We start from the raw sequence: 25,777 nt of genomic DNA on the forward strand, positions 1-25,777 counted from the left end.
CTTCTTTCTTGATTGAAGAGTTTTCCTGTGGTGAGTCCAAGATTTGTCTTCTCCTCTTGGCTCCACTTCTTCTAACTAGGACCTCCTGATGACATTCCTGTTCTTCTTTCTGGCCTTGGTGATCAATCTTCTGGGAGACGATCTCCAAATCTGAGCCATTTCTCTTCTCTCCTCTCCGATGGCTCTTCTTGATGGATGGCTTCTCATCATCCGATGAGTCCAAAACAATTCTTCTCCTTTTCTTCCCTCTCTCCTTAAAGACCTCCTCTTTTCTCTCCATAATGTCGCTCTGCTGTAGGCAGCTCCTCCTCATCCGCATCAACGCCAACTGTCACTCTCCAACTGCCGCTAGGCAATAATCTAATGTCCTCATGCCACTGGTCATGTGACCAGTAATTGACCATAAGCAGTCATATATATGAATTATACAGATATTTGTGTTGTTCTGTTTTTTCCTTATCATATCACACAGTATTAGGCCAATCTCACACATGAAGGTTACTTTGGCTTTTCTGCTGCCTTTTTTGTAGAAACTTTCTGATATCCAGATCTTCTTCATATTTGCAGGTTAAGAATTGATCATATTTTATAGTAGTCTCAATAGTAATATTTACATGTAATGTTACAACTATATGTTTCTAAAGAATAATTTCTAGTTACTATAATTGAGTTTTAGAAAAGCCACATGTATGAGTTAGCTGTTTTGAGGAACGCCTTTTACCACCATTTTCTTTCTGATGCTGTTTTGCAGCCTTTATTGTATGTGCAAACGTTCATTGTTTGTAGCAGAAAAATTCTGCAAATAATAGAGTGTTTGCAGGTAAAATGGTCCCTAAATCATGTGCGTTTTTGATGGGTTTTCTTTTATTTGGGTGAAAAATGCAACAAAAACACTTAAAGAATTGACATGAGGCACATTTGAAACTTCTTCAAATCTGCAAGGGAGAAATAAGCAGCATGTAGAAGAGATTTAGGAAATTACATTTACTTTCCTGCTACTTTAAAACTAATTTTTATGGAAAAACATGAGAAAATAACCCAGGAAAAATGCAGCAAAAATGCAACATGTGAACATGCCCTTGGCTTCTAGTTCATCAAAAATAATTTAAGTCTGAACTTAAAATGCCGCTGTGGCTACTCCTTCTGGTTCTAATACTATAGAAAATGACAAGGCAACGAGCACGATTTTATATGGATAATTGCAAAACTCAGCAATAATATTCATGGCCTATATTTTCTGCACTACACTATGTACTTTTTTCACATATGTACATTACTATTTTCTTGTGATATTTTGTGTTATCAGTGTATGTACTGGGGGTATTTGTAATTTAAGTCCAAATTTACTGGATACAGATTGTTTTTTTATGATGAAACCAAGATTAATGTCTCAGCATATTATCAGTAATAGAGATTATTTGCCTATACTTGATAATATTGTCTATAGTATTCACGTATTCACTTCATCCTAGATCATACATTTTATCATGTATTTATATTGGATTTTTCCCTATTTTTTTCCTATGTCACATTATTATTTTTCACAGTGCATGTTTGATAAAGATCAGGTTGACCGAAGTGTTACATTCTTGCAGAACAGTGGCCCAATAATTTAATAAATTCTGCTATATCTCGATATTTGAGAGCCCGATATCCTTTTCATTTATGCTTTTTTATTATACATTTTACACATTTTACTTTGAGTTAAAAAAAATTTAGTACAATTTTACTGCAAAAAAATTGTGCTAAATTTTATCATAATGTTTTGGAAGAACATTTTTTTTAGCGATTCTTTCAAGAACACAGTCACTTTTTAATTGACCTAGAATGACACTTCGCCAGAGCTTTCAATGTGGAATTACATGTCTGCTTTTTCACTATTTAGCTGTAATTCATAGAAAAACTGGGTTCCCAGAAGGGACAGATGTTCTTCACATGAAGCTTCATGATAGACATTGGCCCAGAGTAGAGAACCCTCTCTATGAATATGTATAATGATATTATATGCCTGCAGGCGGGTGTATATGGGGTGGTAATCCTTTTTACCATTTTTATAGGACACAATGACATTGGTGGCAGACTGGTATCTGGCGTCACCACCCAAGGATGGCAGAAGTCATTCAGGCGTGTATTGGAGACAGTTTAGGGTAATGTTACTCATTAGAGGCACCCAGCTTACTGGTTACAGAGTCTCTGAGGCCCCAACATGCCTCGTAATTACACATACTGTTAAATACAGTAACGACTCCAACACAGGGAGATGATTGGCAAAAAACATGAATCCTGAGCTTCCATATTCCAAACTTTACACAACCCTCTGGAAGGCTCCACAGCCGCGGCTCAGGCTCAGTCTCTTACAGCACCGCACTCATACTTTCAAGTGGCTATGTGACCAGATTTTACAAAGCAAAGTTTAAATAGATTAGTAATAATGGTAGATCTCATGCCTGATGTACTTACCCTGAAAATAATTCACATCAGCACGGCTGTGTAATCCTGATGTTAAGGTGAGTATTTTATCCTCATTTTAATGTCATAAAGGAAAAGTGTCACAAAGGATTATCCAGCCATCCTGATGTGGATTTTGGCAAGTACACCAGCATCCTCCAGTCTAAAAGACTTATATAATAATGTAAGCAGTATTCATTGTGATATCAGTGCTTGGATGTGGCGTGGTGGCCTCCCTGGCCTGTACTGTGCTCTCTCCATTGCAGCTATATGAGGCACGGTATCTTCTGCAGCATCGGAGGAGCACAGGGCCCTGAAGGTGGCTGAATATAGTTATGTGGACAGCTGCACAGCAGCACTCACAAGCTCTATAGAAAACAGCTTGTAGGCGCTGCCCTCCTAGTTTGGGAAATCAGCCAACTCTGACCAATGAAAATGGTGGCTGGTAACCTAGGCAACGAGCCAACGCTAGAATTAAAAATACCTCCTGAAGAGGATTTTCAAAAATGGGTAAATTGCAAAGTTGTTTGTTTTTACAATCACTTTGTAATGTTTCCGAGTTAATAATTTGAGTATAGCCCTTTAGTAATTTAATTATTCTGACTGATATAAAAAAAATATCATGTTATCAGGGAACTAGTCTGATTGCCGTATGTGGAGTCGGGAAGGAATTTTTTTCCCTAATGTGGAGCTTACTCTTTGCCACATGGTTTTTTTTTGCCTTCCTCTGGATCAACATGTTAGGGCATGTTTGGTTAGGCTATGGGTTGAACTAGATGGACATATAGTCTTCCTTCAACCTTAATAACTATGTAACTATGTAACTATGATATAAAAAAAATATCATGTTATACACAGCAATTTAGATATAAAACACAGGTGGCTAGAAATCTATTACCATATACTGGGCCTATACCTAGTGCCATATATTGCCCATATGAGTGATACCATCCAGCTGTGCCATATAGCTGCCATATGTACAATGTAGAAGATATAATAAATATGCACCTTGTACATCTGACTTCCACATCCTGTGGCCCCTACACATGTACTAGTATAATGTGCCATTATGGCGAGTGTCCTACCTGGGTGTATAATATTGGCAGTGAAACTATTCATAGGGCTGTGTCTGACATCACTGACATCACTGACATGACGTGGCGAGTGCCACTAATGATGTAGCACTGCATGACACCTTATGTTGGCATTTTGTACTATTAGGCTATGTGCACACGTTGCGGATTAGCCTTAGGATTTTCTGGTGCGGATTCTGCCTCTCCTGGCAGAAAACGCAGCTGCGGATTTGTCAGGGTTTTTTTGCGGATCCACAGCATTTTTTGTGCGTTTTTGCTGCGCTTTCTTTTGCGGATTTGCTGCGTTTTTCACCCCTGCAGATTTCTATAATGGAATGGGTCCAAAAGCGCTGCAGATCTGCCAAAAAGAAGTCTATAAAGGCACAGATGATTGGCCTCGGGGAGACCAATACATCCAACACCGCGGAGACACCATCACGTGTTTCTCAACGCAGTGATTCCAGAACACTGCCCCCATCCCTTATGGGAAATATGCAGATGCATGTAAAGAAGCTGCGGAGACACCATCACGTGTTTCTCGACGCAAGCAGTGAATAGCCAGGCCTTTCCCCGGGAAGGAACAACCACGGGAAGGGCAGCATCCTATGAAGGAAATTGTAACTATATATATTGAGGGCACCACCTTAAATGTAAATCACAAATCAGAAAGTCCTGAATCCCCCTCAACAAGTAGATAAGCACAAAAAAATACATAAAGAAAAGACATGTTGTACAGGAGATCAACAGGACAAATATACCTAATTATCAAAATATATTTATTAATTAATAAACAGTCTAGTAAGCACACAATACAATTAAAAGCAATTAAAAACACACAAAGGTGCCCGTAATACCGGGAACCACAAAAAACAAAGCCCACAGACAGAGATACTAAATATAGTGGCACCTGAGAGAGCTGAAATATATAATGGAGCGTCTCCAAAGAAAAAGAGTGATCATGGGGGTACACGTGGCATGTCCCAGTGAAATGAGTAGATTATGTAATATAGTAACCCTGGAACACACCTCTCACTCCTGGAGAGCAGACTAACCGTGTAAGCAAAAAACACACACCCAGCTAAAGACCTATATTGGTCCAAATAATGTAATAACCGCACGATAGATATGATAGCCCAACCTAGAAAATAATTTAAAGGGGAGGTATATTAAGTGGACATATCAGTAAAATAACCAAAATACAAGACCCATGCGGGGCAATGGCGGGTGGATAGCAAGTCAAAATTACCGGTCCAGTCCGTCCTATCAGTCAGGATGCCAGTCAGAATGTCCTAAAAATGTCCATGGGGCTAAGTTGCCCTACGCGTGTTGCCGCATGCAAGCAGCTTCATCAGGGGCAGGCATGTAAACTTACACAGAGACTAAACTTATACATAACTTACAAAATAACAAGATTACCCCCAGCTGGAGATGGGAGCCGCGGGTCCAAGACCGGAAGCGCAGACGGCGTGGTTACCTGAATACTGCGCAGGTGCAAGAGGCAAGAATGACCTCACCGCTATAGGCGGTACAACGCAGTGAATCAGAAGAACCATAGTGTCGGCGTTGTAGACCATTTACTGCGCAGGCGCGAGAAGGTATTGTAAAAGAGGAGAGAGCTGACCTCACCTCAATAGGCGGGCCATACGGCGTATTGGGCATACACCGAGGGAGCGACATTGCCCAAGTCCCGCGCAGACTCAGAGGGGAGGCTGATGTCACGGCTATCAGACATGAAAACTATAGAAACAACATAAACGCCCACGGATTGCACGGGCACAAAATAGAAAGTGACCTCACCACTGTGGGCGGCATAATAAATACACGGGAATGAAAATAATAATCCAATGCATAAATACTGCGCAGGTGCATGAGGAAAAAAACTGACCTCACCGCCGTAGTCGGTACATCGCAGTGAGTGAGGAGAGCCATAGTAACGGCGTTGTTGACAATTTACTGCGCAAGCGCAAGAGAATGTTACAGAGGTCAAGAAAAACACCGGCAAAAATGCCGAAGTGTTATACAAGCACCAGATTAGTGCCGACATAATACCTAAAGGCAAACCATATAATAGACAGTTTCCATAATAAAGGGAACGCCAAAAAAAGGGCCCAGTACAAAGGTATGGGGAAAAAATAGTACTCATGATAGAATGTTTAATGATATTAAGGGTGCAAAAAGAACATACTCAGAACCAGTTTTCAGGAAGTACAAATAATGGTGTCCCATAAATAAACAATAGCACCCTAAAAGAACATTATTGGGAAAAGCCCCGGGAAATTGTTAAACGGAACCCCTGATATTAAACAGACCAGGATTGGTGCATATCATATAGAGAGTATATAAGAATATGCATATATATGTGGACATAGACAACCTACCCTACTCAGGTGCCACACAGGTCCTACTCACACCTACAGGATCACAGGTAAATGCGACATCGAGAGAAGTGTTATTACTTCACCTATTTGTTAGATCCTATGATAGCCAGTGGGCCAATATGTCACAGATGGTAATCAGGCCCACCCTAAACATTTTTACCCAAGCGGACAAAGAATATAAAATACCCATTGCCGACTACAGTGAATAGAAATAGATGACATGAAGAACGTACTGTATATATACAACAATGAAAAAATGCAAAGAGATGGAAAAAATCCTGCATAAAAAAAGAACGAAAACTGTCTCGTTAGTCCAAGCACCCCAAAAACCTAGAATACAGATAATATCATACAAATATTACAGCAGATATTATAGCTGTTTGTAGAATCCTGTAAACAACAGGTCTTCATTTAGGCCCTTTGGAGTGCAGCTCTGAAGTTTATAAATCCATTTGGACTCACAACGAAGGAGGGCATTAGTAATATTTCCGCCTCTGATGTTTGTAGATACGCTCTCCAGGCCCATAACCTTAAAGCCCACAGGGAGCCCTTGGTGTTTCTCCAAAAAGTGAGCCGCCACAGATGACAAAGTCTTATTCCTTTTTTGATCTCTTGAAGCCATAGCAATATTGGACAAATGTTGCTGCATCCTTCTTTTGAGTTCTTGCGACGTCTGACCCACGTATATCTTGGGACAACCACAAAGTATAGCGTATACCAGATTTCGTGAACGACAATTGAAATATTCCCTGGAACGAACCTGAAAAGGCAAACAAGAGGCGGAACAGACGTCACTAGCTGTAATAAATTGACATATATTACAGTTGCCACAGGGATATGAGCCCACAACCCTAGAGCCACGGTTCAGCCTCCCAGAGGGCCTATGATAGTGGCTATGGCATAAGTCATCTTTAAGATTCTTAGCCCTCCTGGCAACTAGGTTGGGGGTTTCAGAGATGAATGGTATGATTTTCTTGTCGCTCATGAGAATATCCCAATTTCTCGATAGGATGCCTCTGATGTCCGACCATTGATTGTTGAATGTAGTGATCAAAGGTACCGATCGAAGAGGTTCACGTACCTTTTTCTCCAGGAGGCTGGATCTATCCTGGCCACGGGCATGTTGAAATGCTTTAGAAATCACTCTTTGTGGGTAGCCCCTCTGTGTAAATCGCCTTGTCGGATCCTTTGCTTGTCCAATAAAGTCTGTGTTTGTACTGCAATTCCTCCTGAGATGGAGGAATTGTCCTTTAGGGATGCCATTTTTTAGATGTTGCGGGTGAAAGCTCCTATAATGTAGTAGGCTGTTTGTTGCAGTTGCTTTCCGAAAGAGGTTGCAGACGATCTTAGAATTCTCAATTGAAAGTTTGATGTCAAGGAAGTCCAAAGAGTTTGCTGAAATGACAGATGTTAATCTCACATTAAGGGAATTATTATTTAGAACTTCAATAAAGTTCCTACATCCTGCCAATGAGCCCGTCTATAGGAAGAGGACATCATCTATATGCCTTTGCCAAGTAAGTACTCCCCTGGCAAAGGCTTCGGAACCATACACGAATGTCTCCTCCCACCATCCTAAAAACAAATTCGCATAGGATGGTGCACAGCGGGCACCCATAGCGGTGCCCGAAATCTGCCTGTAATATTTTCTGTCAAAGACAAAATAATTCTTATCTAAAATGAAGAACAACAGATCAAGAAGAAAATTGTCATGTGTTCTATCCCTTTTAACTTTTTTCTCCAGAAAATATTTAACCGCAAGCATACCTAGATTGTGTGAAATGCTCGTATACAGGGCTTCAACGTCCAAACACACCAGGTAGGTATCTTCCGGTAGCTCACAATTCTCCAAAACTTGCATCAAATGTGTCGAGTCTCTAGTATATGATCTTAAAGCAAGAACAAAAGGTTGCAAAAAATGGTCCACGTATATACAAGGGCGTTCAAAAATACTGCCAATTCCCGACACAATGGGCCTACCTGGTGGCTCTGTCACAGATTTGTGCACTTTGGGGAGTGCATAGAAAGTAGGGATGACCGGGGACTGGGTAATCAAAAAGTCCGCCTCCTTTTTGGTTATAATCTGCCCATCCAGTGCTTTAAGCACAAGGGAGTCCAATTTGTCCTTAAAGAAAGACGTAGGATCAGATGGCAAGGTAACATAACAGTTCCCATCATGTAGCTGGCGAAGGATCTCCCTTGTATACTGTTCATGGGGCCAGAGGACTATATTCCCCCCTTTGTCTGCCTCTCTGACCACAAAGTCCTTATTATTTTTCAAATTCTGTAAGGCTTTTCTCTCTCCCCTACTAAAGTTATTCTGTTTATTGGGATCCAATTTTAGTAGATGAATATCTCTACATACCTTATCGAAAAAGATCTGTATCGCAGGGAAGAGAGAGAAGGAGGGTGTGGCCTGAGAAGGAAGTCGTCTCGGAAAGAGGCCTCTTGTCTCCGCCTGTTCATTTTCTTGTAACAAGTCCAAAAGATCCAAAAATACTTGCTTCTCATTATCCGGAAATGACTCTATGAGATTTGGCTGATGATATAGTAATTTGAACGTAACCTGGCGACAAAATAAATAGACATCCTTCACAAGCATAAATTTGTTAAAGGGAACCTGTCACCCCGTTTTTTGAGATTGAGCTATAAATACTGTTAAATAGGGCCTGCGCTGTGTGTTCCTATAGTGTATGTAGTGTACCCCGATTCCCTATGTATGCTGAGAAATAACTTACCAAAGTCGCCGTTTTCGCCTGTCAATCAGGCTGGTCAGGTCGGGAGGGCGTGGTGACATCGCTGGTTCTTCCTCAGCTTTACGTTGGTGGCGTAGTGGCATAGTGGTGAAGACACAGCGCGCGATCTGCGCTGTCATCCCTTTCGTCGGTGGGGGCGGCCATCTTCCTGGGGCCGCCCGTGCGCAGATCGAGTGCTCTGCTGCACGGGGCTTCAGGAAAATGGCCGCGGGATGCCGCGCGTGCGCATTAGAGATCGCGGCGGCCATTTTCCCAAAGCCGAGTTTGCATCTCGGCTTTGGGAAAATGGCCGCCGCGATCTCTAATGCGCACGCGCGGCATCCCGCGGCCATTTTCCTGAAGCCCCGTGCAGCAGAGCACTCGATCTGCGCACGCGCGGCCCCAGGAAGATGGCCGCCCCCACCGATGCAAGGGATTACAGCGCAGATCGCGCGCTGCTTGTTCACCACTACGCCACTACGCCACCAACGTAAAGCTGAGGAAGAACCACCGATGTCACCACGCCCTCCCGACCTGACCAGCCTGATTGACAGGCGAAAACGGCGACTTTGGTAAGTTATTTCTCAGCATACATGGGGAATCGGGGTACACTACATACACTATAGGAACACACAGCGCAGGCCCTATTTAACAGTATTTATAGCTCAATCTCAAAAAACGGGGTGACAGGTTCCCTTTAAGGGTGCTCATGGGTGAAAAGGATAAGCCCTTAGTCAATACTTGATGTACCAAATCAGACAAAATGTATGATGAGAGATTGATGACTTGTAAATTACTTGAATTTGCCCCGTTTTCCTTTTGAATGGTTACCGCCTCTTGTTGTATCTGGTCCCCCTCCTGAATGACGGTGACCAATTCCTCCGTGTCCGTGTGTTCTTCCTGTAGGCACCTGTGTTTCTTTCTTCTACCCCTCCTACGGCGCCTTCGGCGTCGCTGGGGTCCGAGGCCAAAAAATCACTCGAAGATGGTTCAATTCTTGGGGTAGTGTCAATAGTTCTAATAGGGTCTCTGAGGGGTTGGCGTTTATTGCCATAATGCACCCATCTATACGCTTTCCCTTTATTGAAGTCCATTTTGTCCCTTTGGAATTTATGTCGTTTCCTAGCAATAATATCCTTTTCAAACTGGTCTATTGTCAATTTCAATTTTTCTTGAAAGGGGATAACTAAAGTACTTTTGTCGAAGTTGCATAGTTTACTTTCACAATTTTTTATATCTTCCTTGGTCTTTTTCAGAAGTGCCTGATCATGCTCAATCAGCATCTCAATCAGGATTATAGAGCACTTAGCTAGTCCCCCTTCCCAAACTGTTTGAAAATCAGGGGTCACCTCCCAAGAGGGAAAGATTTGAATACGCAAACCACGGGGAAAAATCCCCAACTTTTTATACTCCTCCAAACTCCTAATATTCCACCAGATTTTGGTAAATGATTTGTGTAAATTAGTGATGTCTGTAGACAAGGCTTGGAAAGACGAATCCCCCCCTGAGCCAGCCGAGAGACCATTGGTGTCATTATCAAACAATCCCAAAGCCCTATTGCTCCAAGCAGTTTCCCTAGCTGAGAGATCCATAAATAAATAAATAATAATGACCACAAAATAGAATCAATATGACAGTAGGCTTGAGTGTGCCACACTCCTGAAAACGGGGGTATAAAAAGCGTATTGTAACTATATATATGGAGGGCACCACCTTAAATGTAAATCACAAATCAGAAAGTCCTGAATCCCCCTCAACAAGTAGATAAGCACAAAAAAATACATAAAGAAAAGACATGTTGTACAGGAGATCAACAGGACAAATATACCTAATTATCAAAGTATATTTATTAATTAATAAACAGTCTAGTAAGCACACAATACAATTAAAAGCAATTAAAAACACACAAAGGTGCCCGTAATACCGGGAACCACAAAAAACAAAGCCCACAGACAGAGATACTAAATATAGTGGCACCTGAGAGAGCTGAAATATATAATGGAGCGTCTCCAAAGAAAAAGAGTGATCATGGGGGTACACGTGGCATGTCCCAGTGAAATGAGTAGATTATGTAATATAGTAACCCTGGAACACACCTCTCACTCCTGGAGAGCAGACTAACCGTGTAAGCAAAAAACACACACCCAGCTAAAGACCTATATTGGTCCAAATAATGTAATAACCGCACGATAGATATGATAGCCCAACCTAGAAAATAATCTAAAGGGGAGGTATATTAAGTGGACATATCAGTAAAATAACCAAAATACAAGACCCATGCGGGGCAATGGCGGGTGGATAGCAAGTCAAAATTACCGGTCCAGTCCGTCCTATCAGTCAGGATGCCAGTCAGAATGTCCTAAAAATGTCCATGGGGCTAAGTTGCCCTATGCGTGTCGCCGCATGCAAGCAGCTTCATCAGGGGCAGGCATGTAAACTTACACAGAGACTAAACTTATATATAACTTACAAAATAACAAGATTACCCCCAGCTGGATAGGGGAGCCGCGGGTCCAAGACCGGAAGCGCAGACGGCGTGGTTACCTGAATACTGCGTAGGTGCAAGAGGCAAGAATGACCTCACCGCTATTGGCGGTACAACGCAGTGAATCAGAAGAACCACAGTGTCGGCGTTGTAGACCATTTACTGCGCAGGCGCGAGAAGGTATTGTAAAAGAGGAGAGAGCTGACCTCACCTCAATAGGCGGGCCATACGGCGTATTGGGCATACACCGAGGGAGCGACATTGCCCAAGTTCCCTTATGGGAAATATGCAGATGCATGTAAAGAAGCTGCGGAGACACCATCACGTGTTTCTCGACGCAAGCAGTGAATAGCCAGGCCTTTCGTCGAGAAACACGTGATGGTGTCTCCGCAGCTTCTTTACATGCATCTGCATATTTCCCATAAGGGATGGGGGCAGTGTTCTGGAATCACTGCGTTGAGAAACACGTGATGGTGTCTCCGCGGTGTTGGATGTTTTGGTCTCCCCGAGGCCAATCATCTGTGCCTTTATAGCCTTTTTATTAGGCACTGCTCCTAATATCCAGATTCCTACTCCACACTGATGAGGGGCAAACACCCTGAAACAGCTGTCTGGAGTGAGGTTTTCTGGAGCAATCCAGACCCTTTTGCAGAGAATTCTGTTTTTTTCTGTGGTCGTTTGTACCGACAGCTTTGAAGATGAGTTATGTGAGGAACACCATCCGAGTGACGTTGGAGCCATCTATCTGGGCAAGGAACAGCGTGGTCTTTATTGTTCGTGACCTTATTGAGGAAAAGGCTGGAGGAAAGAGAGAAAACATCTTTAGTATCAATGAGTTCCCTAATCAAGGTAACTACGACATTACTTTTATGTCAGAGCATTATTGCCTGAACATCTATGAGTGGTTCCGGAATCATGCCAGAGATCCCTGTTTGAAGGGAGTGAAATGTGAACCACTGTTTGGTCTTCAGGAAAGGCAGGTGACTGTCACTGTCTATAACCCCTTTACTGAACCTGCATTGTTGGAGAGCTTCCTCTCACAGTATTGTGACTTTGTTTCAAGGGGAGAGAAGCAAGTGAACTGCTTAGGAATCTTTAATTGTCGATACAAGTGTCGTGTAAGGTTCAGAAGAGATCCTGGCAGTGTGGGTGGGTTCAGACACCCTCCGGCGAACTTCTCTGTGGCAGGGCATAGGGGTTTCCTGACGTACCCTGGGCAGCCTCTGTTTTGCAGGAGATGTTTCTCTTTTGGACATGTCCAGGCAGACTGCCAGAAGGGGCAGTGTTGCCAAAACTGCAAGAAGGAGGGGCATATGGCTGGTGATTGCCCGATGGCTAAGACCTGTGATGTGTGTGGTAGTAGTGACCACATATATAAGGATTGTCCGCAGAGAGCGCCTAGACACTCAGAGAGTGAATGGAGAGAGGAGGAGGAGAGAAGTAGGAGGTTGGCGATTATCAGAAAGGAATCTGAAAGAATGGAGAGAGAGGAAAGGAGGGAGAGGGAGAGGGAGAGGGAAAGACGCTCTGTGACTCTAGATGACATTGTGCTAGCACCCCGTGGTGCTATAAGTGATGTACAGAAGGAAGATAAGGAGTTTTGGTTGGCGGCAAAAAAAGTAGAGAAGGGGTTTAAGAAGAAGGAAGAAGATCAGGAAGAAGATGAGGAAGAAGATGATGACTCTACTGTGCCTGAAATGTTTTCTCTTGAGGAAGCAATGGATGCAACGGAGGAAGACGTGCGCATTTCTGAAGCTGAGAGCCCTGTGCACCCCTCAGATCCTCAGAATATTGGAGGGCTTTCTTCAGATGAGGACAGGGGTGGGAATAAGTGTCAGAGGGAGGAGGATGGGGTAAGTGATGAGGCATGCACTAGTATGCCTAAGAGAAAAATTGGGCCGGCTATAAAAAAATGGAGTGAGCACGAAGGGGCTAGTGGTTCAGAGACTTGCTGTTCAGTCCGAATGGCAGAGGAGGACAATGGTGATACTGGGTAAAATGAAAGCTCAGTGGATCTGTTGTTTTTTTTTTTTCTCTCCTTTCTGTGAGTCTTGACCTTTGTCAAGGGCTTTTTGTGTAATGTGTGTAGTTTTGTGGTAATTTTTGCATTGTTTTTTGTTTTTATAGTATGGGTTTTTCTATAGTTTCTCAAAATGTGAGAGTTTTTAAGAAAGCAAGGAGGAGAGCAGCAATTTTGGATTTTTTAGCTATGCAGAGTGCATCTATTTTTTGTTTGCAAGAATGTGGGATTGTGGATGGTGTGAAAGGGGATGAGTGGTCTTATGGTGCGTCTGTATGGTCTGGTAGTGCAAATAATAGAAATGATGGTGTGGGTATTTTAGTTAAGGGGCAGGAGGTGGTTTTGAATAATTATTTGGTGGTGGAGGTGGGGAGGTGTATCTTAGCAAATTTTGAATATAAAAATGCTAAGTTTTGTGTTATCAATATTTATGCGCCAGTAGAAAAAAATGAGCGTAAGTTATTATTTGAAAAAGTGAAGCTTTTTGTTCCAGGAAGAGTGCCTGTGGTGATTGTGGGTGATATGAATTGTGATGTGGGGGGAGTGAATGTGGATGTGTCTGGAAAAGTTTTGCTGGAGTTAGTTACCGACTTTGATTTGAGTGATATGCAGCGTGTGTGTAAGGTTAACCCTTTGTGAGATACCTTTTTTTCTGATAGTGGAAGAGCACAGTCCAGGTTGGATTATTGTTTTATTTCTAAAAATATTATTCCTGTTGGATATAAGCAGGATAGGGTCGTTTTTTCGGACCATGTTTGTGTGTTGTGCGAGTTAGATATTAATGTTAGTGGTGTGTTTGGAAAGGGTTTGTGGAAATTAAATGTGAAATTGTTGGAAAATGAAGCTGTGAGGAAGGAGTATGTGAGAAAGTATGAACAGTGGTGTAAAAGTAAGGAAAGTTTTGGGAATGTTTGTGAGTGGTGGGATTGGGTTAAGAGGCAGACAAAAACGTTTTTTAAAAGTGTGGGGTATGAATTTGCAGCAATTAAGAGGGAAAAGTTTGTTAAGTTGAATGCCCGTTTATGTTTATTGTATAAATTGAGGGAAGGAGGAATGGAGGTGGAGGAGGGGATAAAAAAGGTTAAAAAAGAAATTAATGAGTTTTTGGAGGAGAAAGGGAAGAGTATTATTTTTAGGGCAAAAATTGATAGAATGGAGCAAGATGAAAGGTGTTCAAGGTTTTTCTTCAAAAAGGTTTTTGGGAAAAAGCAGAGTATGAGTGTTTTGAATGCAGAGGATGGAAGAGAGGTAAGTGGGGAGGATATGTGTGAACATGTGGCTAAGTTTTATGAGGAGCTGTATGCAGTGAAGTGGAGGGATGAGGCTTTGGAGGAGGATGTACTAAGTTTATTAGAAAATAAATTGAGTGAGATGGAGAGAGAGAGAGTGATGGGTGAGGTGACAGGTGATGAGGTATGGAAGGTAATGAATAGCATGGCGTTAAATAAGACTCCAGGAGAGGATGGTCTTCCTATAGAGTTTTATAGGGTGATGTGGCATGTGATTGGTAAGGATTTTGTGGATGTGTGTAAGTATATGTGGTCTAGTATGGAGGTGGCTGAGAGTATGCGTGCAGGGATGGTTGTGTTAATACCTAAAAAAGGAGATTTGAAGAGTTTAAAAAATTGGAGACCGATAACGTTGTTGAATTGCGATTATAAGATCTATGCGAAAGTAATGGCGAATAGGATGCGTGACGTGATAGAGAGTGTGATTGGGGATGAACAGTGTTGTGCAGTGCCTGGGAGACGTATACATGAGTGTGTGTGTATGTTGAGAGATTGTTTGTGGGACTGTATGAGTCGGAAGAAGAGTGTATTTGTTTTGAGTTTGGACTTTGAAAAGGCGTATGATCGGTTATCACATAGTTTTTTGTTCCGGGTATTATTGAGAATGGGGTTTCCGCCTGATTTTGTTTGGAGGGTGAGGAGCTTATATAAAGACATTTATAGTTGTCTTTTGATGAATGGTTCTGTGGGTAGAAGAGTGAATGTTTTTTCAGGTGTGAGACAAGGTTGTCCTTTGTCTCCTGTGGTTTTTATTTGTGCGATTGAACCGTTGCTTTGTATGTTGAGGAAAGATAAAGTTATTAGAGGAGTACAAGTGCCAGGAGGTGGAGAGAGGGAATGGAAGGTTAGTGCTTATATGGATGACGTGTGTGTGTTGTGTGATTCAGAGTATTCTGTGAGGCGGGTGAAGTTATTAGCGTCTATTTTTTGTGGTGCGTCAGCATTTAAGGTGAATTGGGAGAAGAGTGAGTGTAAGGTTTTTGGGGGAGGGGTTTTAAGTAAGGATGTAGGAGTGAATGAGGTGACTGGGTCTATTAAGGTTTTGGGGGTGAAATTTTCAGAGAGTTTGGATGGGAAAGAAAGTTGGGATGATGCGAAAGGAAAGGTTGAGCGGAAGCTATGTTTTTGGAAGATGAGAAGTCTTTTGTTTTTTGGAAAAATCTTAGTTATTAAAAGTGTGATTTTGCCTATTTTCTTATATATTGCAGTGGTCTTTCCGCCGGGGTATATGTGTATGAGGGGGTTAAATAGGATTCTGTTTGTGTTTTTGTGGAATTCTAGAATGGAGAGGGCTAGGAGGGAGGTTTTGGTGAAACGTTTAGAAAAAGGTGGGTTGGGTTTTCCAAACCTTGAGGTGTTTTTTGGTGTAAATATTGTGGTTTTTGTGTTGAGGATGATTAGGATGGATGGCAAGTTTTCTTGTCTGTGTAGGTTTTTGTTTGGGGCGTATTTATTTCGTTTGAAGTGGCGAGAGAGGGATCTGAGGTATCCGGTTGCTTTTGACGTGCCTAGATGGTATGTGTGGGTTTATAAATTTTTGGTGAAGTATGAGTTGTGTGATGTGGATGTTAGGTTGTTGAGTAATAAGAAGGCTGTGTATAGGATGATTGAATGTAGAGAGACAGAGTGTGGAATAAACATGGTTAGAGGGAATGATATAGAAAAAGTATGGAAGAAAGTGCGGTTGGACGGTATGACGAATAGGCAGAGTGAGATTGTGTGGCAGTCTTTGCATGGAGTGTTACCAGTTAGAGAATTTCAGAAGAATCGTGGGTTGGGGAGAAATGATATGTGTCCGAGAGGTGGGTGTGGTGGAAGGGAAAGTGTAATACATGTGTTTTGGAATTGTCATTATGCTAGGGAGGTGATTGGAAGAATGGGACCATTGTGTAAAGAATTGTGTGGTTTGAGCTTGTTATCATTCGAGTTGTTCATGTTTGGCTTGGGAATGTGTGATGGAGTGAAGGAGAGAGTGTTGTGGTTAATAGTTGCATGTATAAAGGAAGTATTATGGGATGTGAGAAATGTGTATGTTTTTAAGAGAAAGGAAATTGTAGTAAAGAATAGTCTAAAAGTGATTTTGGGGAAGATGTATGTGTGTTTTCTATGGGATAAAAGAAGAAGGGGGGAGGTGGATGCCGAAGGGATTTGGAAGGTGAAGAAGTGGAGATACCTTGTAAATATGTCTTGATTTGTTTTTTCTGATGTTGTATTAAACTGAAATTTTCCGATGATGATGGGAACAGCTTTTGTGTTTTGGATTTGACGCAGCTGTTTGGGATTTTTCTTTGGTCTTGGATTTCTGGACCGTGGATTTTCCCATCTGAGGGAAAAAAAAAAAAGAAACAGCTGTCTGTGGATGGATACCATGCTTGGCATAGGTGGCTTTCCTTCATAGGATGCTGCCCTTCCCGTGGTTGTTCCTTCCCGGGGAAAGGCCTGGCTATTCACTGCTTGCATCGAGAAACACGTGATGGTGTCTCCGCAGCTTCTTTACATGCATCTGCATATTTCCCATAAGGGATGGGGGCAGTGTTCTGGAATCACTGCGTTGAGAAACACGTGATGGTGTCTCCGCGGTGTTGGATGTTTTGGTCTCCCCGAGGCCAATCATCTGTGCCTTTATAGCCTTTTTACTAGGCACTGCTCCTAATAGCCAGATTCCTACTCCACACTGATGAGGGGCAAAAACCCCGAAACAGCTGTCTGTGGATGGATACCATGCTTGGCATAGGTGGCTTTCCTTCATAGGATGCTGCCCTTCCCGTGGTTGTTCCTTCCCGGGGAAATGCCTGGCTATTCACTGCTTGCGTCGAGAAACACGTGATGGTGTCTCCGCAGCTTCTTTACATGCATCTGCCAAAAAGAAGTGACATGCTACTTCTTTAAAACCGCAGCGTTTCCGCAGCGGATTTTCCGCAAAGTGTGCACAGCTTTTTTTTCTCATTGATTTACATTGTACTGTAAATCAATTGTGGATCTGCAGCGTTTCTGCACCGCAAAAAATGCTGCAGATCCGCAGAGAATCCGCAATGTGTGTACATAGCTTTACCTGGGGACAATCTTATTTTTCTGTTCCCTGTGTATTACTATTATTCTGGATACTCTACTTTTGGAATGATCTTATAGTTGTAGCCCTGGAGCTTGGGATACCTGTGACTCTGTACAATGTCAGACTGACATTTTATAGAATTCTAGAGCATTATGGTAATATGAAAGTATACCCTGACAATAGATGAGTAATGAAAGGCACGTACCGCAGCCTCATGCTGAACCCCGCAAAGCATATTCATGTGTTCAGACCTGAATCCCATTGAGAATCTGTGGCAAGACCTGAAAATTACTGTTCACAGACGTCTCCATCCAATCTCACTGAGATAGAGCCAGTTTACCAGCTAGAATCAAATCGAAAGTCGGTAATACAAAATATTGATTCCGGTGGGATAAATATAAATTTACTTCACAGTTTTCAGATTTATATATTTTTTTAATATTTTTAATATTTTGGAAACCATGTATCATTTCTTTTACACTTCACACATACTTGCTACTTTGTGTTGGTACAAGGGGCATTCATTAAAGATTTCCCTCACCCACTTCCTGTGGACAGAGTGCAATGATACGTGACGCAATTACTAGTCCTTCTCTACATAGGTGCCACCTAGGGACACACACTTCTCCCATCTCTTTAAGCAACTCTAAATACCTCACTTGTAGAAGTCAACAGGTTGCTCCAAAAGCCACGCTGTGACTTCGGAAATCAGAGCCTCATCTTCTGGAAAATTCTTACCCTTCAAAACTAACTTCATTGTTGGAAAGAGGTGGAAGTCTGATGGTGCGCGGTCCGATGAATAAGGGGGATGAGTAGAATTTCAAAGCCACAGGAGCATGCTTCCATTTTGGCAACATGAGAATTGTGAACTGGTGCATTGTCTTGCAGAAGGCTCACCTTTGGTAAGCCAGCCGCGTCTCTTGGTTTTCATGGCCTCTCGCAATTTCCACAGCAGTGAAGCATAGTATGACCCAGTGGTCATGGTACACTTTGCTAATACTACTCCGTGCTTGTCCCAAAATACTATGAGCATGACCTTACCTGCCAAGGTTTGGGCACGTACCTTCTTTGGAGGCAGTGAGTCACGATTCTTCCATTGCATTGACTGGACTTTAGTCTCAGGATCATAGTGATGGACCCATCTTTCATCCTGTGTGATCAGTCTGTTGAAAAAGTCCTCCTGGTTTCCATGGCACATTGTCAGTAGAGCCTATTGTGCCCTACACAGTAACGCTGAGGACCTTGAAAGACCGAAAGCCAAAAAAGGAAAATATCCTCCAAACACAAAACCAATTCAAAAATTTATTAATTTTTATTCAATTATTGATTAAAAAACATGATTAAATAAGGAGATGGCAGCACATACTGAACAGAGAACGAAAAAACACACTGTGCAGAGGTTATATTGGAAATCACTGCACCCCTTCTGAGGAAGAACAGCTGAAACGCGCGTAAAGAGGGTCCACTGTTGCAGGTTGAAGCTCTGGTAAATATGCCTCTCTGTAACTTTATGTCCGACCACATTTGAATAGACAATGCCAGTTCTTGACTACATCGTATGATGGGGAATCATCACCATAAACCGCTTTCATCTCATCGAATGTCTCCTTTGGTGTGCGGCCTTTCAAGTAAAGGAACTTGATGACTGCTCTGGGTCCATTATTAAACCTCACACCACTTCAGCAACTGTAAAATCAAAACCATTATCACTTCTGAGTTGTAAATTGGCACGTAACCTATAGAGACTTATATCATTACACATATGCAGTTTCAGTGTCCTGTGATAAATAGAAGTGGGTCAAGGGAAATCTTTAATGAATGCCCCTCGTATATCACATAAAAAACAAATAAGTTACATTTACGTTTGTGGATGTAATGTGTAATAACCTAGAAAAGTTAACGGGGCATGAATACTTTTTCAAGGCACTGTATATACCTGGTAGACACAGTGGAAGAGATTCTCTGAATAGGTAATTTATACATGTAATTAAACCAATAGATTTCCTCAATCGTATATTTGGGATCCCTTCAAGTAATGTGGACAACAAACAATTGGAGGATAAAGAAGGAGCACTGATCCAATGTATGATAAAAGATATTTCAACAATACATTTTATTAATAAATAAAGTACATATCATATAGTGAATACAAAAGATATGTATATATGACACATAGGACAAAGTACATAGACCAATAAGTGCACGGAACACAGCTGTCACCATGTAAATAAAAGGAGGACAGTGGTATATAATAGTGACTCCCTATAAGGCATGGGTAACATAACTATATCAAGATAAAATATCCATAAATATCAACCCATTGCTCCAAAAAATAAACCTACAGCCTACTATCCACACAATATGTGTTTCAGTGGCAGCCAGTGGCTGACAGATATGCCACTAATAGGACTGACGCAGATGCACAGATTTGCCAATATTAATCTCCCCTTCTTTTTTGGGGGGGATGGGAGACTAGTGAATCATTCTGGCCCACAGTTTTACAGTAGTGTTTCAGTGGCAGACGGTGGCTGACAGATATGCCACTAACAGGACTGACGCAGATGCACAGATTTGCCAATATTAATCCCCCCTTCTTTTTTTGGGGGGATGGGAGACTAGTGAATCAATCTGGCCTACAGTTTTACAGTTGTGTTTCAGTGGCACAAAATGACTGACCGATACCACAGACTGGACTGGCACACATGCACAGATTTGCCAATATTAATGTCCCCTTTTTGTTTTTATATGGAAGACTAGTGAATAAATCTCGCCCACTGTTTTGCAGTATTGTTTCTGTGGCACAAAATGACTGACAGATACAACAGACTGGACTGGCACAGATGCACTGATTGGCAATATAAATCTCCCTTTTTAGGTGTGGGACAGTGCAGAAAAATACAGGCCCACTGTTTCACACTACACAGTTTCAGGGGCAGAAAGTGGCTTGAAGATATATCTAATATATAAAGCTGAATGTGTGTATGTGTGTGTGTGTGTGTATGTGTGTGTGTGTGTATGTCCGGGATTGGCATCTGCACCGTCGCAGCTACAGCCACAAAATTTTGCACAGTCACACATCTGGACCCCGAAAGCGTCATAGGCTACGTTGTAAGGCGAAATTTTAACCCCGCGCGTTCCAATTCACCAAACAATTTTGCCCCTATCTACATAATGGGGAAAAAAGTGAAAGGAAAAGTGTTGGAGGCGTCGCAGCTACAGCAACAAAATTTTGCACAGTCACACGTCTGGACCCCGAGAGCGTCATAGGCTATGTTGTAAGGCGAAATTTTAACCCCTCGCTTTCCAATTCACCAAACAATTTTGCCCCTATCTACATAATGGGGAAAAAAGTGAAAGGAAAAGTGTTGGAGGCGTCGAAGCTACAGCCACAAAATTTTGCACAGTCACACGTCTGGACCCTGAGAGCGTCATAGGCTATGTTGTAAGGCGAAATTTTAACCCCGCGCGTTCCAATTCACCAAACAATTTTGCCCCTATCTACATAATGGGAAAAAATGAAAGGAAAAGTGTTGGAGGCAAATTGACAGCTGCCAGATGTGAACAAGGGGGACTTAAAGAGTGAGAGCGATGGCACCAAAGAGTATATACCGTACAGTTGCTAAGGTGGGGCCCCGACATGGGATACTCACCACACACGGGGATATGAACACACACACAAAATGCGCCACACACTACCACGTGCTTGAACACATATTACCCTCAGCACACATTTCACCACAAATACACCAACCTCGCCACATAAAAGTTGAAACACAAAAGTCGCCACTCAAAACTCGCCACGTGCAGAACTCGCCACATGCAAAAACTAGGCTTTTGCAAAACTCGCCACAAGTGCAAAACTCACCTCATGGAAAACTCGCCACACGCAAAACTTGCACACGCAGAAAAATTGCCACATGCACAAAAGTTGTAACACATGCAAAAGTTGCCTCACACAAAACTTTCACATACTCAAAAGGCACCAAACATAAAACTTGCCACGCGCAAAACTCGCCATGCGCAAAACTTGCTGCACACAACTTGCTACACTAACCTGTCACATGCAACTCGACACACAAAAAGTTCCTACACGCATGTTGCCACACAAAACTCATCTCACAAAAGTCGCTACATGCATGTCGCCACATGCAACTCAACACACACAACTTGACAAACGAAACTCACCCTAAAACACACACAAGTCTGGTATTATCCTTCAAAAATAAAAATCTGATTAATAAGCAGACAAACTACAACAAATGTACCATATAGGAAATACGGCAGCTGTCAGTCACATGACCTGTCTATTATGTGTATGTGTGAGCTAATATATACTGCCAGGGGGAGGGCTTCCTGTTGGCTGGGGATTTATAAGGCTGCCAATTTAGCTTACAAATACTGAGGTAAAAATACTGAGCAAATAACGTGTTAACAAGGTCTAATACAGGAGGAGATGACTCACAGGTATATACTATATACAGGGGAGATGACACACAGATATATACTATATACAGGAGAGATGACACACAGGTATATACTATATAGAGGAGGAGATGACATACAGGTACATATATATACAGGAGGAGATAACATACAGGTATATACTATATAGAGGAGGAGATGACATACAGGTATATACTATATACAGGAGGAGATGACATACAGGTATATACTATATAGTGGAGGAGATGACATACAGGTATATGCTATATATAGAAGATGACATGCAGGTATATACTATATACAGGAGGAGATGACACACAGATATATACTATATACAGGGGAGATGACACACAGGTGTATACTATATACAGGAGGAGATGACATACAGGTATATGCTATATGTAGAAGATGACATGCAGGTATATACTATATACAGGAGAGGACACACAGATATATACTATATACAGGGGATATGACACACAGGTATATACTATATACAGGAGGAGATGACATACAGGTATATACTATATACAGGAGATGACATACAGATGTATACTATATATAAGGGAGATGACAAACATATATATACTGAGGTAATGAGGTGAAAATGAGAGGTGTGAGGTGAAAATGAAAAGGTATGAGTGCAAAATGAGAGGAGTGAGGAAAAATAGTGGAGTGATCAGAAAATGACAGATGTGAGGTTGAAATGACAAGTGTTAGGGGGGAATGAGAGGAGTGAGGGAGAAAATGAGAGGTGTGAGGGAGAAAATGAGAGATGTGAGGGGGAAAATGAGAGGCGTGATGGGAAAATAAGAGAAGTGAGGTGCTATAACTAACCACAGATATTTACTATGCCCAGGCAACGCCGGGCTCTTCAGCTAGTATATATATATAAAAAAAAAAAGGGACTGTCCTACAATTACTATCTCCCTACAGTAATCTCAGAAAAGTATGGCAGGCAGCAATAAAAAGGACTGCTGCACACAAAAGTGTGGACAAACAAACAAGATAGCTGTGCAGAAAGGAAGGAACAACAGGATTTGTGCTTTAAAAAAAGAAGTTGGTTTGCACAGCGGCGTACAAACAGCAATGCAGCTATCATGGAGCCTTATAAGGCAGCCTAATAAGCTACAGAGCTGATGCACTGAAGTCTAGCCTCCACTGTCCCTGCAAGGAAAAGGTGGTGTTGGACAGTGGAAATCGCTATAGCACAAGCGGTTTGGGGGTTTATATTCCCTGCCTAACGCTATCCCTGCTTCTGACGAAGCGGCAGCAACCTCTCCCTATGCTCATATCAGCAGCAGTAAGATGGCGGTCGGCGTGCACGCCCCTTTATTGCCCCTGTGACACCGCAGAAAGCAAGCCAATCACTGCCATGCCCTTCTCTAAGATGGTGGGGACCGAGAACCATGTATCACGCTGCCCACACTCTGCGTCCTCCTTCATTGGCTGAGAAATGGCGCTGAACTCATCATATGAAAAGCGACTTTGGGGCGAAGGTCGCGTACCGCATGGCTGACCCCACACAAGGATCGGGTTGGGTTTCATGAAACCCGACTTTGCCAAAAGTCAGCGACTTATGAAAATGACTGATCCATTTCGCTCAACCCTAGTAACATCAATCAGGGGCGGGCACAGTGGTTAAGCACAGGAGTGATGATAATAGGGTCATTGGTGCCCTGAAAGTTTACTGGCTTTGCTTGAATTGCAAGCCAGTGCGTGCCGCCCCTATATGGCTGTCTGTCCTGGTGCTGTATGTCAGACAGCTGGGGATATCGCAGTACTTGTGAATCCCAATGTACTAGCACTCCACCTGACTCCTACTGTGATTATTTAATCCTGTGATTTGAATAAAAGCTGTGGCCATTTTGACAACTAAAATAATGTGTTTTGTGTATTTATTTTAGTACCTAGGTTTACAGTAGTTATGGTGGTTTTAAGATGGAGTGGGGTCCATCCCATATCCAAAAGTCATGCTCTTGCAATGGGATTCACTGGATTGCCTCCATGGAAGCACTGCTGGCTAGATGAGTGAGCCAGAGACAAGGGAAGTCAAGGTAGCCGGGTCAGAATCAAGCGCTCAACAAAGACACAAAATCAGCAAGCAATGGTCAGGAAACAGGTCACAGTCAGACAACAGGAATTCAGCAAGCAACACAGGTGGTAATAGAACTAGACGGAGCCAGAGTAGATCTTTAATTGGCAATGAGAGTCAGAAGTTCAGGGGTTTGAATAGATGATAGCCCCACCCATGGCCCATAAAATGAAAACAGAAATTGAACACATAGCTCTATGACTGTGGAGCGCCCGCCAGGGCCGTGGGATACTCGGGCCGGGTTGGACAGCAGTTACCCAGTCTGTGGCCCTGGGCGTCCAATAAAAGTGAAATAAAGGGGAAAATAACGTTTATGGGGAATAGTTCATGATGCCACCTGTGGTACTTGGCTAGGGATGGTCGACGCTGCTTAAGAGACCACTGGGGCTGATCGTGATGCAGCAGAGTTCTTACAGCTCTTTATGAGTAGAGCTTAGTCCCAGGGCAATTACGGTGTTAAAGTCAATGATGGTGGAAGTGAATGTTCTAATGCAGGGCAGGTGACACAGTAATTCAGAGGACACAGCAGGGTGCAGTTTCCACACTTTTACTCACGTTTAAAGCGCAGGCCTTGGCACTAGTTACAGATGACAATGGAGGTCCGAGGAGCCTGGGAGAAACTTAGGATTCACTAAGCCAGATGGGTTTTGAGGCCTCCTTACTGCACTGTCCTCTGAAGTCCTTGCTGCCTAAAGCTATGCTCAGTCCTCTGTTCCTTATTGGTCTGTAGTACTTGCCTGTATGGCAGGCAGCTTGAGCCTATTACTGGTGTCACTCCTTCGTGGTGGCTCCGGGCTCTCATTTGCTGCTGTGCCTTCAGGTGTTATGATGGGACAGGAGACCTGCAGTCCCCTGCCCTCCGGATTTAGCTGCCGGGACTTCAGTACGCACAACCACGGATTCCAGTCTCTAGCACTTGGCCCTGAGGTGAGCTTATCTACAGCTCCACTCCTCAGGTTTTCCTTGACTTCCTCACTCCTCTCTGTCTTCCTTAGATTACCTAGCTCCGCCTCCAGGCCCAAACTTATATAAGGAAGCTCCCCTGAAATCAGGTGTTAGAACTCCCCCTTCTGGTCTGGAGTAGGAAGAATGTTGGACGTAAGTGTTATCTAGTCAGGGAAACCCTCCTTGCTTCCAGGCATGTCATCACCCCCTGTGGGGGAGGCAATGCCACTGTGGCAACGGACTCCTGGGGTGCCACAACTGAGCTACACAATAAGACACCTGAATTAAAAAGGACTGTCTTATCCCTGCTCTGCATCATCTGAAGTGGGAAAAAAGAACAGGTACTGGCCTGGACATTACAGAACCATAGTTCTCTGAAAAGATATGCAGTGGTGCTTGAAAGAAAGTTTGTGGATTCTTCAAAGGTTTCCATAAGTTTGCGTAAATTTTACCTAAAACTATTCCAGATGTTCACAAACATTCTAAATATATATAAAAACAACAAAATCAAAGAAATAAGTCAAATATATTACATTTGTCATTCTTTTTATTGAGAAAAGTGATCTAATACCACAAGTCTGTAAGAGGCAAAACTATGTCAACCTGTTCTTGTTGCATTACCTCCTTGTGCAGTAAGCACATCTAAACAATTCCATTAATTGTTTATAAGTCACACACATTGGTTTGGGGGAATTTTAGCCTATTCTTCTCTATAAAACAGCTTCAATACTATTATATCGATGGGTTTTCTCCAATGAACTGCTCGTTTAAGCTCCATCCACAAGATTTCCACAGGATTAGAGTCAAAACTTTA

Source organism: Ranitomeya imitator, chromosome 4 (genome assembly GCF_032444005.1).
Source record: "Ranitomeya imitator isolate aRanImi1 chromosome 4, aRanImi1.pri, whole genome shotgun sequence".
Classification (NCBI taxonomy): Eukaryota; Metazoa; Chordata; class Amphibia; order Anura; family Dendrobatidae; genus Ranitomeya; species Ranitomeya imitator.